The sequence below is a fragment of the Aphis gossypii genome, chromosome X, assembly GCF_020184175.1.
Source record: "Aphis gossypii isolate Hap1 chromosome X, ASM2018417v2, whole genome shotgun sequence".
NCBI lineage: Eukaryota > Metazoa > Arthropoda > Insecta > Hemiptera > Aphididae > Aphis > Aphis gossypii.
Window position 1 is genome coordinate 57,524,167 of NC_065533.1, and position 16,387 is coordinate 57,540,553.

Consider the following 16,387-nt stretch of genomic DNA (forward strand, 5'->3'; position numbering starts at 1 on the left):
ACATCTAAAGATTAATACAACTAATAAGTGAAAAAATTTCAATGGTTTTTAAAACGTTATTATACTTACATGTGTTGTTTTCGTTTAATTTATAATTTAAAAAAGCTCATAACTTAAAAGCAAATTTTCATTTTTTTAATCCGCTATCAATAAAAAAACATGTATATACCTATATTGTTATATATATATACATAGTATTCTACTTTACTGTAGAACGTAGATAGAACAATACTACATTAAATAAATGAAAAACCTTTTACTATACCTATACCTATTTAATAAAATACCATTTGTATATCTATTTTTAATTAAATTTTTTATGTTATAAAAACACTGTTACAAATTATATACATACCTATAATTAAGTAATGTTCTAATATATATTATACATAAATAATAAGTAATAATATAGCTGTAGATGTTAAAAACTCACTCGTTTTTTGCAGTGTACATTGCAGTCTATGTTTTATTGTAGGTACCTATTTTAGTGTTTGTGAAACGTTTAAGATTATGTTATATTACATAAATATTCTAATTGTGAGTAGTGAATAAAAAAAATGAACAGTTTGTATATAGGCTCTTATAATGACAGTAAACGACATGATAATTATTATAATATAAAATCCAGACTAATTCTTTTCTTGATTTTCAAACTGAATGGAAACATGTAAGACATATAAGTAAAACGATGTGTATAATACTGTAAAGTGACGTGCATTCTATAACTTACTATTATAAATACTTTGACTCCAAACACGGTACTGGCGAACAAGAGAAGATGAATGTTCACAAAACTATTGCACATGCTCAGCTGCTGCAGTACTTACAGTGTGTTATAACTATTTATAAATATAATATAATAGTATATACTTTGTTATAAGCCATAATGGGTTGTAACATGTCATATATTAGGAATTAGGAAGGTACATCATAAGTACATTAAAAGAAAAATGTGATTATGAATGGGGTTGTGAATTTAATGTACTAAAAAATCTTAAAAACACATATCCAATCTCAAAAATACACTAAGAAAATTAAAAATATTTAGCAATTTAAAAATGTAAAAATTATAAAAATAAAAATTTTATTTTTAATTAGTTAACAAAAATCTGTGTGTAAAAACTGTAGCTGATGAACATTTTTGATAAAACTTAATTACAAGGAAAAAGTTATAATTAGGTCAAAAAATACCTATATTTAAAAATTAAAAATATAAAGGAAAATGTTATGCTAGATAAAAGTTTTAAAAAATAAACTGTTAGTATAATATACTAATTCAAACTTTGAGTTCAGAACATAATGTTTTACAATAAGCTATATACTTATAGGGATAGATAAACATTTCTACAAATTCACAGCCCTAACTACCTATTATATTTTAATAATATAATTTAAAGGGTGTTTCCTATTGCATTTTTTAAACTAATTACAACTTTGGTCATTATTAGTCCTGGTGTGTTAATAAATAAAATTGAAAATTTATTTTTAATTTTATGGATTCTATGCTATGTTGGATTCTTAAATATCAAACTCATTTAATTGTGTTCATGTTGCAATAAAAATGAATAATTATTATAATTTTGTAGAATTGTACAAATAAACATTAGAATATACTTACTTATTTAAAAAAAAAAACAAATTAATTAAGTACTTGCTATTACTAGTTTCAAAGTATTCGTATTTATTTCAAATGAAAATTCTCAGTAGTATCAAATATTGAAATTTCGATATTTTCCATTGATTCAAAATGATGTGCTTGATGATAGATACCTATTATAAACAATGTACCAATATGATATTGTTAACTATGTTACAATGGTGCGTTACACACAGTTCAAAAACTTTCAATCGTTGTTTTCTTATTTGTAGGATTACAATATTTATTGCTTATTGGTTAAAATATTTATAAACAAGTAAATATACATATCAGTTAAACCTTGTTAAAAGAAATATAGATTTAGTCTACATTTTAAAACTGAATATATATTCACTGAGTTTCTGACAAATTAAATTGAACTTATTAATAAGTTATAAGTTTATTGGGTACAAATTAATATTCTACTTAATCGGCTATTTTAGTTTGTAGAAATTTGATATCTCATAATAGGTAAGTAATAATATATATATAACCATAAACTAAAATGTGACCTATTTGTATGAGTAATTAGTTTGAATTATTTCAAAAAATATATAGTTCATAGTTGTAGTAACCTGTTCATAGTTGTTACTGTGATACCTAGTTGCTGGGTGTCTCTGTAAAATGTAAGTGGTGTTGGTATTTGTCTCGACGCTTTGAATATACCACAATATCTCTTCGTGCTCTGATATTCTATAACAAATACAATAGGTATCAGTATTAAAAATGTTAGGCCTAAAAATACAGAATAAAAATAAGGAAGAAATTAAACATACGTAGTGAGTTGGGATGAGACCAGGTGCCATCTGCATCCGCGTATGTCAGTATCATAAGAGCAATGTGCTGTAGGCCTATAATCAACGACGACGATGGAATATCATTCACAAAAAACTAACAGAACAATAAAATTACACTTTTAAATATTCTTACCATTTTATTATTTCACCTCTACTTTACAACAACCATTCACGTTTGGTCATACGTTGTTCATAATTTTGATTGACAAAGTGGTCAGTGGCGATGAAATAACGTTTTGAAATATATTGTAGGCGATCAGGTACCGTTTCAAAAATTTTAGGACGATTAGTGCTTGAGTCATACACGTTCTTGACGTTCTCAAATCATATCAATGATCCGTTGGATCCAAACAAAAACTATTACAGTGTAATAATATCGCTTAAAATTAATATTTTAATTATATTTACATGTTGTTTAAGCAGAATTGTTTAGTTTTATAAATGCTTAAAGTTTGTGTGCACTAATGCACTGTGCATAGTTAGTTTAATGAAAAATCGCGTAAATTGAAAGTTTAAACTACAATTTTGTTCAAATTTTCTAAAAGTATATGCTTTTCACATAATACGAAATATTTGTTTTGATCCAATTGGGACATTTGATAAGGATTTATAACATTTGTGACGTAACACTAATCGTCCGTATTGTTTTTTTATTTTGCTTATTTTCAATACAGGTTTTTTATTAAAATTAATATTATATTCATTCGTTATTATCATTTACAATAATTATCGGTTTATCATTATTCACTATATTATATTGTAGTTCAAACAGATGTTTTAAATCGTGGATAGGTATCTCGAGAATAAACACTTCGTCAAACTACGGGTAAAAAGTGATATTATAATTATTGTAAATAATATGTTAAGTAAAATTCTGAAATCTTTGGGTACACATAGTAGATACACACTAATACACTATATGAAAATTTGTCCGTTTGACCGCAAGTGATATAACATATAAAGTATACTTTTAATATTTTTCTGTTCAAAAAATTGTATTCGTACTACGTAATAGCTGTCCAAAGTTTATAGATAATAAATAATAATATACATAAATAGTTAATAATTATCTATAAACCTTAGATAGTATTATTTCAAATTTTCTCGTTTATTCGTTCCTTATAATACTACCTATAATATTAATAAGAACTATAATAGAAATGATTATTATAATATTTGTAGTAGGCTCGCCGACTACGCGGACATTATAATATAATAACCACTGAGACCATTTCTCCGCCAAAAGTACCAGGGCCCTATCCGATTTCGACGTATTTTGTCAGTGTGAGATATTTTAACACACCTGGCCACTTATATTAGGTACCTACGTATTTCATTCGATCTACTTACGACCACTAATGTGGCAATATTTATTTGTAAGAAAAATCTACTAAAAATACTACGTCTACCTTACACCATATAGTAATGATAGACTATATGCCTACACATGGCGGGATAGGACTATAGGAGATCGTCAATTGAGTACTTACGATATATCTATATTCATAATAATATATACGTAAATAAATGACTAAAAATTGTGTATTTTCCTTATGGACATGAGCGAAACTACGGGCCAGGCCTGTTCTAATAAAATCGTCTAGTTTCACTTATGCTTATGGACACATTGATAAATTGATAAAGTATATATTATTATTTTAGAAGATAATATTTATAATCAAGCACTGAGATAGATAAGAATATCAATGCTAACTATTATAGGTCTCTTGTCTCGGCTAAGAATTTTTGTTGTTTGCAATGATTTATCTTAGAATTTAAATTCAACACATAGGTACCTTCATTACAATGACACTTTATAACGATAAGTACCCTTAAGTACTCAACTGTACCTACTGTTGTACATCTGTTTACTGGTTCTCTACTTGTTCAATTTTTTTTTTTTTTTTGAAATCGTCTTATTCTAGTTTTTTTATTCATGTTTAAATAGAATATCAAATTATCAAAAACGATGTGTAGAAAATTGTTGTGAAATCATGTTACTTTCAAATTCTAAATTAGTATATCAAAACAGAAAAACTTACAAATCTGAACATTTCTTAAACTAATAAGTACCTATTAACTTATTTATTATACCATAGGTATTAGTAGGCACCTATCATAAATTTATCGATATTTATATTGATTTCTTTTCGTATATATTTTAAGTTTAAATTTTGATAGATATTTGAACAAAAAAAAAAAATTATAAAATATAATATCTGACAATAATAAGTCATATATTATATATATATATATATTATTATGTACCCAGGTATGAGTTAAATTTATCATTAATGATCATCAATATTTTTAAATCTAAATAATTTGTTATTACACTTAAAAATAAAATTATGTTTGATTCATAATTTAATCTGTTGCATATTAATATATTATGTTCTCATCTAACAAAATGTACGCTTTATTAATTTTAAACATTTATCCCTTCTAAATAGTAGACTGCTTACGAATTGTGTCTTGGGTTTTCTATACGACTATACTAATTGCGTCCCGATATCTGATATCAGTATTTATTATTATCCAATAAATATTATATATATATTTATAGATATATATGACTGTTGTCTATTGAATAATACTTACTTTGAAACTTATAAAATAAATATATACGACTGTTAGTATATTATTGTGTATTATAGCGAGCTGTATTTACTTATATATATATATATATATTATATTATATTATACATATTGTAAAAGTATATAATAGGTATACATGTGCAACGTCTGCTTAAAGGATAAATATATTAACCCGGATAAGCCTAGGAATATATTTAGATATTCAAAACACAAAGAGCCAAGTTTTATTATATTATTTATAAATACGAAATGCGAGTTATCTATGAGATGTCCATGAAAGGGCATGCGCGCATCCGTTATGGCACAGGATAGCATGGGCACCATCCTCTATAACTGCAGGGTTATCCTAGATAACTATAAGAAGGGATAACACACTCTGGCAGAGCATTAAAAGAGTTTTGTTAATAAATAAATCATACTTACAAATATTACCAAATTGTGTGTATAAATTGTTCAATCTCAGTAGCTCATCTATCAGACCTAATTATTAGGATTTGTTACAGTAATATCGTTATAACTTATAACCATCATCCGCTGTTCTGTTTCAAAATTTATCAAAAAATGATTTACAGTGTTGGATGTGTTTAAAAAAAACATGTAACTACCTCAGTTATATACATTAAGTTAAATTATGAAAATTAAATATTAAAAATGACATAATATCGACCATAACCATGCAAATTATTCTGAATATATATATTTCTAAAATATTATATAAATAGACAAAAATTAAGCAATAATTTAAAACAAAAGACGATCACTATGATGATGAGCCATCAAAACTAATTCATAGGGAGCTATTAATTTAAATTGACAACCATTTAAATTTTAAATCGTTAATTAATTAATGATTAAATGCCCAAATTAGGGTGAATCTATCAATTATCTATTATCAAAGTTAATGGTGAGAACGATTTTAGCGATGTACCCAGATGTGTCACGTGTATTTTATTTTAATAAAAATTGATTAAAAAGGTAAGCTGCAAGTGCATTGATGTAAATTATAGGATCATTAAGTGACGAGTGGAATTCGTTTTAGGTAAATCACTAGATATAATGGATTTTGTTAAATTTAAATTCTATGATAAACCATTGCATACGACAAAAAACAATTCCGAGCGAACAATGTTCTATGTTCTAACTATAATATTAGTATTATATTACGCATAAAAATTTTAATATTTACAATTCAGAAAGTAGTACAATTGTATTATAGTAGGTCGGGTGACCGTTCACGCTTGAACCAGTGCCCGACATACTGCAGTCGGCAGAAGGCTGGTCGCTTAGTCTAAAGTATTTCGCACTACTATCAGAATTAATGAGGTTAAAGAAGCTGATTATTAATTTTTTTTTTTTTATTAGCTTTATGTATTTTGTTATTGTGGGTAAAAAAAAAGTCTTTGTAGAGTGCAACGTTGCGAACAGACCACGGAGCATTAGATATCGTCATTAGAATACCTACTTGTATTTGTATTTGTGTATGTAGCAGGTCTTAGCATAATTTTCCAACGCATAAGTTTATTCTAAATTCTAGTTTTTTTTCTTAAGCGTTTTAGCCTTTAGGTGTTAAAGTAATTTTCGTTATTTAAAAGTCATATTTACTTCCGAGTTTCAAGTATTTCTTAAATTAAATATTTTTCAACCAAGTCATATATTATATTATATAAACTGTATATGATGTATGTATACGTATCTATTGAATAAATCTTTTGTTATTTATCCGTACTATTACTATTATTAATAGTACGATGTATTAACAAGTGTACCTGTATAGTGTGTACTTAATATACGTGACTAATGTTTTTACTTTTGTATTAAATTATAAACAATGAATTCAATTTTTAAATTTGGTTTATGAAATACATTACAATAAATATCACATAAAATACGTCTAACATTATTTTTACATAGGTGCCTACCTTTATTTATATTAATCATTTTGATTACATTGATTAGGAGATACATTTTAATTACAACTTTAAAAATCCAGCACATAATTAGTCTTAATAATAATATTTGTAATTTAATTATTATCTATGTGACTGTGTAATGCGTATAATAAACGACAGCGTTTTGTCGAATGGTTTTCATAATATTAATTTATCGTAGTCTTTGATCATAGTCGATCTACGTTTATACTGACGAAATATACGTCCTAGTCCATGGGACCCTAGTACTTTTGGCGGACAAATGGTCACAGTGGTCACAATCTACGTAGTCCAGTTTGTCCAGTTTGTACAATACGTCAATACCTCTACGGACAACGACAACCAGTGACCAGTGGCGTAATTATGGGGGGGGGGGGGTTTGGATGTCGTATCGCTCTTCTTGACCATTTTTTTTTTAAAGACTGCTTAACTTGCATTTATTTACTATCTTATTGATATGATTATATATTATTGAATATTTTGCAGTTATTTGTTTCCGCGTCATATACGTAAATACATTTATCGCACCGAAAAGAAATGCTTATGATAAATACAATTTTTTGGGGGTAGGGGATTACAGGTAAAATGTAAAAACATGACCACTGCCACTGACTTTTATTAATACTATGCAAACACTTATGATTATTATTATGAATTATTGATTATTGATTTAACCTAGTTAATATTGATTTGTTGAAACTTAAGTGTTGAGACATAAGTATATGACAATACGTTAACATAATATTGTCTATGTGTATATACCTACAAATAAATATATAATACTAAATTAGTAAAGTAATAAAGTTGTGTTGAAATTTTTAGAGTTTCAAACGAAAAATGTTACAAATAGATTTATTATATATTATAATCAATAATATCATGTTTATACTTACTCAATAGTCGATTATTGTTGATAATAAAATGATGTACACGATTAACCTAATTTTAGAAAAACTATTGATAGGTATTATAAAAATATTTACGAATCGAAAATTTTTATATTACGGACTGAAATCTTTTTTTTGTGTTGCCGAATTTGGACTTTTTTTTTGAAGTAAAATCTAAAATGTAATATGTGCGATATCAGCATCAGTTATAATATATCATATAAAAAATGTTAATGTCACCATTAACACCTTATTTAACTTTGTTAATCAATCAAGTCCACAGGCTTACTCACTTATACTCACCCAGCCATCCTTTTAAGTATTGAAGCGATCGCATTACCTTCGTAACACGTAATTTACGACCCGATAAATAATATCCGGCGATAGCGATAACTGCCGATAATCAGTTTTCTGGTTTTCGTGTTACCTAATACCAATATAATATTATAACAGTATAACACTTGGGCATGTCTACGGCTATATTAACCGTAGCTTATTTAATAAAACTAAATATGACACACACATTTGTCAAAAGTTAAAAGGCAAACAACTTTTATTATTCAATGGATATTGAATATAATAAATGTATTATAATATTTACAAACATTTATCAAAAATACGACAAAAATAATTGCAGTGTGGCGTTTTATTATTCTTAGTTTTTATTTTATATTTATTAATTAGTTTAATATTATATAATATATTTCTACACTTTGTTCATTGTTAGTCACTATCTATTAGCACATTATTTATCATACTTACATTAAGTACGTTTTAATTTAAAATTATTTATTTCAAATGTATGCGTTATAAATCAGACTTTATATTTTACTGTACTACACTGTCTGTTAAATTGAATTTGAAATTTTATTCAGTTAAATAAAGATTATTATTATTAATAGTAATAATAATAATAATAGTCATTCCGGAAATTCATTCACGACTATGACGTAGGATAACCTGACGTAGGAGTCATTGTTATTGCGTCCGAAACGACCAGGGTCCCATACAGTCGACGCGAGTGTTTACGGAGCGGTTTAGTCGCGCGCGGTCGCGACATTCGACCGAATCGTCCGTATTTGCGGTTTGGTACACACACCCGAAACGGATTTACGAACGGATTGTGAAATAACAAATGCGCTAGAAATCCGTGACGGACGGCGGGTCTACCGCTTCGTGTGAGTGTTGTAAATTCACAATTTATTTATAGTCATTTATTTATTTATAGGTCGACCGGGACGAGAATTATTGAGCAAGCGCGGTTCCAGACGGTGGTCTGCTATTGCCATTTCACTTGGTTTTAACACACCCATTTTGGATAGAAGTGTTTAATTTGTAAAGAAAATTCTAGGCGGATAAAAACCGCGACCGAGCGCCGACAAACCGCTCCGCATGTGACCTACTATAAGCCATAAGGTTGTATAGGTATATATATATGATTATTTGATAGCTATAATATAGTAGGTACCCAATATTGTATTACGAATGAACGGTGTCGTATTTACATTTTACGGGGGGGGGAGGGATCCAGGGGAACTGGATCGGGGGGATCAAAAACCGATACATATTCCTGCAGCAGTATAGTTAAGTAGGTAATGACTAAGAAGTATAGAAATTGGTATTCTGCGTATTCTGACGAGTGATGACGGTTCCAAGTTTCGGCTAAATATAACGTGTAATTAAGGAAATAGGTTAGGGTATATACCTAGTCATCATAATTTATATCGCGCACTTCTACAATCTGGGAACAAAAACCAAAAATCGGCGCCTAAAACCACGACTACCTCAAGATGTTCTCCTATCACAATCAAGCGAATATGAAGACCTAATTTAATTTAAATTTAATTTTAATTTACCACTAAAAATAAATACTAACCAACATTTGCTTGTATACATCATATCACTATATCACTAACAAACAATATTAGTAATTCGTAATTTGTCATTAATTAAAAACTGTTAACAAACTTGTAATAGCATATACAATATGCTGAAACATTTTAAATTTTAATAAATAAAAAAAAAAAAAAAATTTATATAAATAATTTAATCATGTTCAAACTCTGAACCCCCCCCCCGGCCCCCCAGACATTTTTTGAAAATACGCCACTGTGAATGAATTAATAGTATATAGTTATATTTTGTTTTTGCGATCTCGTATAATATTACGTAAACATAATAATATAACAACAAAAACGTTTAATGTTACTATTATTACGTATTATTATATTTCGTAATATTTCAGATAACGTATTGGTGTATTACTATTGCTTTAGTGACTTGATTTTCAATTTCTCAAACTAGTTTTGTACAAAAAGTTTGTCGTTAAAGAACAATAGTAATAATCGATAATTTCCCAGACGTGTGTATGTATGCATGCAATGATTGTATTGGTGCTAATGAGTAATGTCAATGCGTATCGACTGTATCGATAAGATACGGATAAGTAGGCAGGCAATTATTATGAACTATTGTAGGGAATACTATCAATAATTATTATTGTCTGTAACTGAATAGTGAATTCATTTTATATTATTGTGTTTCGTTAGAGAACACACATAGGCGGTCGTAGCCCATTCGGCTTTCGTTTTATTAAAAAAGGTCAATTTCCAAACGGCTCTCGTTTTTACAAAATTCATTTCTATTTCATACAGACTTAAAACTGTCACAAAAGTGGTGTGGACGGTGTAGTTAAACATGTGCTGCTGCCGTGTTGATGTAAACACTGTAAACTAAATAAAATAGAACAATTACGTATGGAAAAATCATATACTATTGTGAATTTTTTATCAAAATAATATTAAATTTTAGTGTTAAAATTTTTTCAAAAAATTGCATGTACCTATATGTAGAAATAAAAAATATATAATAATCATAAGTACATTTACCCGTAATTTTTTTTATATAATCAATACTCAATGAAAATTTGTCAATGATGTTTCTAATAAACTCTAATAAATGTGGGTGTACTTATAGACATGAGCTTTAATTTAATTTATTCATATTGCGTAATTATTAAACTGTTAAATATCAAAACTGGCGTGGTTTAAAAATAACAAAAGAATCAGAGATCAAATGTTTTTTACAAAACGCATCATTTTATGTCGGATTTTTAAGCATTTTTATTAGTTATTATTTATTAAGTATTTTTTATGTAGACAATCATTCAACTACCAACCACCTACCTATTAGATACCTATAAATATATGAAATATATTAACTTAACAAAATATTGGGGGGGGAACGTCTATTTACCATTTAAATCCGTCTCTGGTTTTATTACATAAACAACTAACAAGGTGATAGCGAAAATGTAAACAGTGAAAGTGAGATTCTTCGCTTAACACGCGAAGTATTGTTGACCTAATAAGCGTTTAGTAAAGATTAAAAAGAAACGTGTGTGCCACTACCACATCGCAGTACCGTCGATAGACGTTAAACATGGCTAGGTCTGACAGGAGTTTAATTACACAGTGTCGACGTGTCATAACCGAGTCAAATAGAATAACACTGCTGGTCACTCTCTGACGCGGAGAGTAAAATCAAGGAATCTTGTGACATCAATAAAATTATTTCTGTTAAGATACTTGCAGTGGCCAGTAGTTATATTATGTTAATTGGTAAAAAATTAAGATTATCCAATTTTAATTTTTATGTGAGTTTTTGACGTTTTCGTAAATGTTTTTGAAACATAATACGAATTCAAAAGTTCATTGCAACCAATTCTTATTATTTAATTATTGTCATTGCTTTTGTTTTGACGTGTTGTCTAATGTCTTGATGTTTTTACGTCCTCATCAATTAAACACAACGCTTCTCTGTGTTATCTAGCGCGAAGTTAAGTAAAAAAAAAAAAAGCGTAGTAGCCACGAACGTATAATAACAGGAGCCACATTTTTACCATTGAAAACCCGACTTAATTTAATTTAATCCATTGTCCAGCCCTACAGGGCAAACGGCTGAACATATTAAGTCGTATAAGGTATCAATTGATCAGGAATATTGTGAAGATGGGAACAGAGGAACTCGCAAACGGATTAATTAGATATTTTATATGTTATAATCAAAAATTTTCAAGTACTTAGAATACCGATTTTGTGTAGGTACGCAACGAAATATGTTTGTCTTTCGATCCACCGCTTATCAATACTCACTACTCTTATCGCGACAGTGGCGGCGACGGCGACGAGACGACGCGGTCACTCGGATGCCGGTGAATAATATAATAATAACAAAATTAATAAATTGATTTAATTTAATATAAAATATAATAATATAATAATATTATAATGCAACGATGCTAGCTGGATTATTATTGCTAATATATACACTATAATCCATAGTACCTACTATACAGTCAAATAAAATCGCGACTTATTTTTTTTTTTTTAAAAAAGCTGACATTACAATAATTGATCTTATTTGTCGTCACAGGTACCTATTTGTAATATTATAAAATGGCATTTTACTTCGTTTCCATATTTTATCACGTCTTTTAAAGATTTAATCATTACTAAATTTATTTATTTTTAACTTGGCTTTTTTTACACGGAATTATAACGAAGTGTTTTTGATGTGATATAATGTACAGTGAAACTTTCATATCACAAACTTTCATTTAACGAAATTTTCTATTTAACGAATTATTTTTGAGAGCCATGATCTTTATTCTGTTTATCGAATTCCTCCAAAATACAATTTTTTTTTTGTTCCCGATGAGACATCGTTAAATAGAAGTTTCACTGTATTTATAAACTACAATTAATAATTTTATTTCTTTTTTATGCTGTAGCAAGTTTAATGGAAAATAAGTTTGTCACTCTGTAACATCAAATGGTTGTGTTACGTCTTATCATTGCAAGGATCAACGCAGGAATAAAAGCGTAATGTATAACGTGTAATATCATCTTTATTTAGCATTTAATTAAAATACAAAATTACAATAGTGAGCTATAAGGTTGTGAGCGATGTTACGGCCTGATTGAATTTAGCTGAATTTAAGACTGTAAATGGTGATTACAGTAACTTGCCTCTGAACATCTCAAATATCCCAAACTTTAGCAACAGTTTTATTTTTATATTATGGTGTTATTGTAAAAGTGGTGATTTTACTGTAAAGGCGGATTTTTTGATCTCATAATATAATTTAATTTAGTATTCTGATCAATTTAAATCCTATCCATGGATGTTGAATTTTCCAAAAAGAGACGCCTGTCAATAATTTTATGATTTAATTTGAGTAGTACAATATTTGCTTTGCTCTTCATCCTGTTATCAACATGTTTGTATTATTAATTACTTTACTATTACTACATCATATTATATGAAGTCTGTATTTTAAACGTTATATAATTCAATGATATATATCATGATTCATTTAGTTTCATAACTGTTAGCTTACTTTAAATGCAGATGGTAGACAATAAAAGTTTATTTATTGTAATAGGAATTGTTTATAAATTATATTTGTGATAATTGCTGTCTAAGTAGAAAACACTATTTAGTTTTTATACAATTAGTGAAAAATTAGATTCCAAACAGCAAGAAAGAAGTACAGGTCTCTATTGAGGTCTAAGGATATTTTAATAATATTATAATAAATGTTATGTTTTTAGCAAAAATTAAATCAACCTAGGGTAATACTAATAATACAATTTTTTTACTTTAGTAAAAATATCAAAAAACACATCATGAAACGTGCATATAATAATATAGGCAGATAGCCGCTCATAATTTATATGCTATATGTACAGTGATATATCATTGAATTCAAATTCAACTTATTCATTACCGTGATCACCCATTCAGAACTTTATGTATAGTTAAGCGGTACTCACTTGATTACCATTTTTGTTTTTAATTTCTGATTGTAAAAACTATAAGTTAGGTAGGTAGAGAGAAATAACTTCTTTTGACTCTTTAAAATATAAGAATTTCCAATTTTCTACCAACAACCTCCCTAATAGTTTGGAGCGAGCATCTTTTTTTTTATTATTTACTAGAAAGTGTTTTCAGACACAAAAAAGCACATATTATCATTGTAAAATAAAATATTAATTTATTAGCTACTGGTGTGTATTCTATGTAATTTTTGTGAGTGTATTGTTATTGTTTTGTTATGTTTACAATATTTACTTTTTACTAAGAAATAGTTATAAATTATTTATCTATTACCTACTCTCTATTTCTAACATACATTATTAGCTTAACAGAGATCATGTATTCAAATTAAGTATTTACTTTATGTAATTTATGATGATAACATAAAAATAAAATCTACCTATTGACTATTGCATCATTAAATGATTTTTGACAATTTAGAAAGATGTATTAAAAATGTATTATTACTTTATCTTACAAAGTTATGGTCTATAGTCAGGCATAGATTGCCGGAGATTTAGTAATTGTTAACTATAAACTATTTTACTAATAGTAACTGCAAGTGATACTATCATTTTTAAAAGTTTGCATGTTTATGCTTGAGGTTTGATTTATTTTTCTTCATAATAAATAATAGAAGTTTAGCATTATACTTAATGCACATAACTACAAAATAAATAAGTCGATCACTTGATTTTGACATTTTGTCAATATGACAAATGATGTGTTGAGACTTGAGACTATAATTAATGTTGGTTTGTTTCTATTTTACATTGATTTTTACTAAGCTAATGAGCTATAATATTATATTATTAAAAAGAATAATAATTTAATCAAATTTTATTTTTTTTATTTTAGATATCAAGGAGCAACAGTGATGTAACTATGTATTTGAGACCTGGAGTCAATGTTGAGATTATTCTATTTAGAACAACTTAAGGTTGTTCTAATTATTTATACTAGCAGACATTATGATACAAACTGGATTAAAATATGTTGAATGAGATTTATTCTCCTAAAATTTTAAATAATGTATTTTATACAATAAACATAAAGTTCTATTGATAAATTAACAACACCCATTTGATTTGATAAACCTACTTGGTCCTGAAAGGCTAATAACTTTTAATACAACTCACTATATTTAGTAAAAAAAAAAGTACCTACCTTTATGATGAAATATTATATTATTGTATTTGATTTTGACGATTATCTAGGTTAAGTTATGGCTAAAAGTTGTAAAAAGATAAGTAGTAGTAAAAGAAAAGTTGTTTGGTACTATAGACGTGTGTGCTTTTATAAAATGTCTAGAACTTTTAAAATGTAAAGAAAATAAAATGAGCAAATTTAAAAAAAAATAGTAAGAAGAAAGTCAAATGTGAAATATATTTTGTAAATTAGATTTTTGTTATTTAATTTTTATAATTCATATGTATTAGGTATGTACCTATATATTACAGTAGTCTCGTAAATCCGGACTAGATGGGACTCGACTTTATCCAGATAAAACGGAATGATGTTTTTTTTTTTAATTTACTAATATATATTTTTCAAAGAACACCTTATGTATTTATACAAATTCAAAATTTATTGATTTACAATTTTATATCACATATTATTATTGTTATTCATTGAAACGATAATATCTTTATCATGGATATTCTCGAATATATACATAATACATGAGTAGGTACTTAAGTATGAAATATAAACTGTCCGTATTATTCGGATGTCCGCATTAGCGAGATTCTACTGCATTATACAATAGGAAAATAACAGAGTTCATTAAATTATTATGTTGACATTATAATTGCAAGTGTAGCATACAGTCTTCATATTTTTTCTGCTGGTTTTTTTGCTAAAAAATTTTATGTACAGAAGAGCAAATTATTTGCTCTTTATGTGATAAACTTTTATTGCCCTAGTACATTATCCCGATGTACAATATACAAATATCTAATTAGTTGACTTTATCTAGATTGATATTATATACATTTATTATTTACTCTATATAGGTTTATAAATGTATTTTAAGTATCAAAATCCCTTAAGAAGTATATCTCAAAGACCTATTGATATTTGAAAACAAAAATCCACATTTTTTTACTAGGTTAACTGATGAATAAAATCTATCAATTTCATTAAAATCATGATTTTCATACCAGTTTTTAATAAATATTTCTACATTAAAATTATGCCAACACTTTGATCATGAGCTTTAATGTGTTCTATTGATTCCAGATTATTATAAACTATACTTTCGTTTATGAAAGTAAAAGGTAAAAATTAACAGAAAATATAAAAAGTAAGGAAGAAATATGAACAAAAGTTTTTTTTTAAATTGTGTATAAAAAGTAGTTTTTTAAGGTCTGTATTACTTATGAATACATATTTTCTTAGATTTAGTTAGAATCTTGTTTTTTTTTTTTTGAAAGCTCCAGTAAATAATAATTGAAAATAACTAATTAACTACAATGACTAAGGATTTATTGCTTACTATTTTAGTATATGATATAATTACAATGAAGAACAATATTTTAGTAAATATTAGTATACTGAAATATTTTAAATGTATCTATTATCAATATTCAATACATCTCTTAAGCATGTAGAATATTACAGGTACATATTATATTTTCTGACATGCTACATCTTTTAGAT

The 16,387-nt window shown here is 27.1% G+C and overlaps 2 long non-coding RNA genes across 4 annotated transcripts; one reads left to right on the top strand and one right to left on the bottom strand.

Moving 5' to 3' along the window:
* Positions 1 to 276: 276 nt before the first annotated feature.
* Positions 277 to 5,519, bottom strand: LOC126552174 (uncharacterized). 3 transcript variants are annotated; one of them, XR_007606010.1, is made up of 4 exons: positions 2,567 to 3,140; positions 2,413 to 2,487; positions 2,212 to 2,329; positions 277 to 1,770 (listed from the first exon to the last, which is right to left on the bottom strand). It is a non-coding gene; the product is annotated as an uncharacterized LOC126552174 (long non-coding RNA). The 3 variants fall into 3 exon arrangements; XR_007606009.1 differs by adding an exon at positions 5,455 to 5,519 and having other exon boundaries at positions 287 to 2,329; positions 2,567 to 2,790; XR_007606008.1 differs by having other exon boundaries at positions 280 to 2,329; positions 2,567 to 3,136.
* Positions 5,520 to 12,293: 6,774 nt separating this feature from the next.
* LOC126551907 (uncharacterized) lies at positions 12,294 to 14,763 on the top strand. The gene is made up of 3 exons (XR_007605788.1): positions 12,294 to 12,431; positions 12,639 to 12,743; positions 14,585 to 14,763. It is a non-coding gene; the product is annotated as an uncharacterized LOC126551907 (long non-coding RNA).
* The last annotated feature ends 1,624 nt before the right edge of the window (positions 14,764 to 16,387 follow it).